Below are 2210 nucleotides of genomic sequence, written 5' to 3' on the forward strand. Positions count from 1 at the left end.
CAGGGCTTGGCCTTGGGCGCCGCCGCCCGGAACAGGCCGCCTGCCCGGTCCTCGCCTGCGGCACGGCTGTCGGGCAGGGGGCATTCAGACCCCATCCTCGGGGTCTGTCTGCGAGCTGCCGTGCGCCTTTCTCCTCGGAACCTGGGTCGGATGAGAGCCGCGAGGAACATCGGGGCCCAGGTCAGCCGTACCGGCTCTAGGCATTAGCTGTGGTTCCCAGCGGGGCATGCAGCACGGGCACCCCTGTGTTAAAGGAGGGGTGACAGAGGAGGGTGAGAAATGGCTTCGGTGAGCAATTAACCCACCTAACTTCTGTGTTGCCTCCAGAATATGTTTCTTGCCACCGAGTTTAAAGGCAGTCTAAGGTGAGTGCAGTCATCTTGCCTAGAATTAATCCAGTCCCGGCTGTATAAAAGCACGGGACGTTAGTGATCTGTTCTCTCTGAAGTGATGCATCTGCATATACTTGTGTATGCGTATAATCCACATATCTGTTCCGAGCCAAAATGGGGACTGCCGATGACGTGTGGTTGCATGGGTAAAATTCATAGCTCCTTCACGTAGTTTCTGATGTTGTTTGATGTTTTTATAAACAAGAAATCCCTTTTTTTCTCGAGATAACTAGAAAAAAAGAGGTGGAGTTTCTCTGTTGACATTGTCAGATGTTAGCATAGTAACGGAGATACAGAGCCCAGGCCACTTGATCACTTTGTAATTCAATGCTCTTACCTAAACTGTTAAGGGTATGCTTTCTTCATCTGAAACCTCAGAAGTACTTACTTTGCTACTGAAATCCTATTTCAAGTACTATTGGAAAGTGTGCCAATAGCAGGGGGCTTCTGCTTGCTCAAAATGACTGCCATGTCATCCTCCTCCTCATTACAGCGTGCTCCAGATTAACCAGCTCTGAGACAGAATCCTTTATGCTCCCAAGCTGCCTTCATACGTTTTTACTTAGAACCAGTTTGAAATGCAGTTTAGCTACTACCAGCAGCTAAAGTCAAGTCCAGTTGCTCTAAACTTGATGACCTTTCCCCAACGTTTGTCTCGGTTCGTTTACACTTCCTATTTCCCAAAAACATCCGAGAGAAGTTTTTTTGCTCTTCAGGCTGGCTTGGGGATCTGCCTTTCTTTTTCAATGCTATTGCTGCAAACAGACATTTCTTTCTTAATGCTGCATTTTTGTCTGTGTATTCTTAGAGACAGAAATGTTTTGGCTTGTTTGCTTTTCCCTGCAGCACTTCCAGCAATCTTTATTCTTGCCATGTATTGCCAAAAGCAGAAGTTAGTCAGCTTGAAAAAGGTCGTAAGGAACAGCTCTGGTCAAGTGTCTGAATGAGTCATCTGCAGAGGAGTTGAGGTCAATGGAGTTGGGACATCGGCTCTTTTCATTTTTTGATCACTGTTTTTGGAACCTGCACCGGGAGTGGAGGAAGGTCTGTGGACTACCTGAAGTCTGCCAGAAAACAAAATAGAGAGGGAGGCCCAACATCAGGTTTAAACTTGCTGTGCAGTAGTCTGCCCCTCCACTGGAAAACTGGTAGGCGTCTAGAATTGACAAATGATAGATGCTCGGATTACTACCAATTAATATCAATATATAAGTTGTATCAAGCAACAATATTGTGGCAAGAAATGGGTAAGTAAAGAACACAAGGCTATCAGCAGAGAACGACGTTGATCCTACGCGCTGTGGATCATTAGCTTACTAAGCCTTTTATAGTACAGAGACTGCACGAAACCCAATCTCTCTGTCATTGTTAGCAGAAATATTACCAGGGTGTTTGTTAGCCTGCTTTCCTGATGAAACAAGTCTTACGCAACCATGTTGGCCATCAGCCTCATTGCTCAGTAACTTGTTGGCCAACATCAATCAAACTTGATAGCAGGGTAAGACATAAACAAACATAAAGTTACAGCTTCTGTAAAAGCTGGTATATAGCCAGCCCGGAGATCCAAACTAGTGCCATCGCTGAGGGAAATGTAGTCCGTATCCAGCCCTTACGCATTTTGCTTGACAGAGCTGCTGGCCAACCCACCCGCACACAGTTCCAGATTAACCGTGGTACACCACCTGGCCCTGAGGAGCCGTGGATGCAGAACGGCTGCTTATGGGGAAGAACATGGGAAATGCCCACAAGGTCTAGGAGCCGTTACTACAACACAAACTGTTCTGCAAAGTCGAGGCAGAATACTTAGCATGGGAGACA

Source organism: Pygoscelis adeliae, unplaced genomic scaffold (genome assembly GCF_000699105.1).
Source record: "Pygoscelis adeliae isolate BGI_AS28 unplaced genomic scaffold, ASM69910v1 Scaffold156, whole genome shotgun sequence".
Taxonomy (NCBI): Eukaryota; Metazoa; Chordata; class Aves; order Sphenisciformes; family Spheniscidae; genus Pygoscelis; species Pygoscelis adeliae.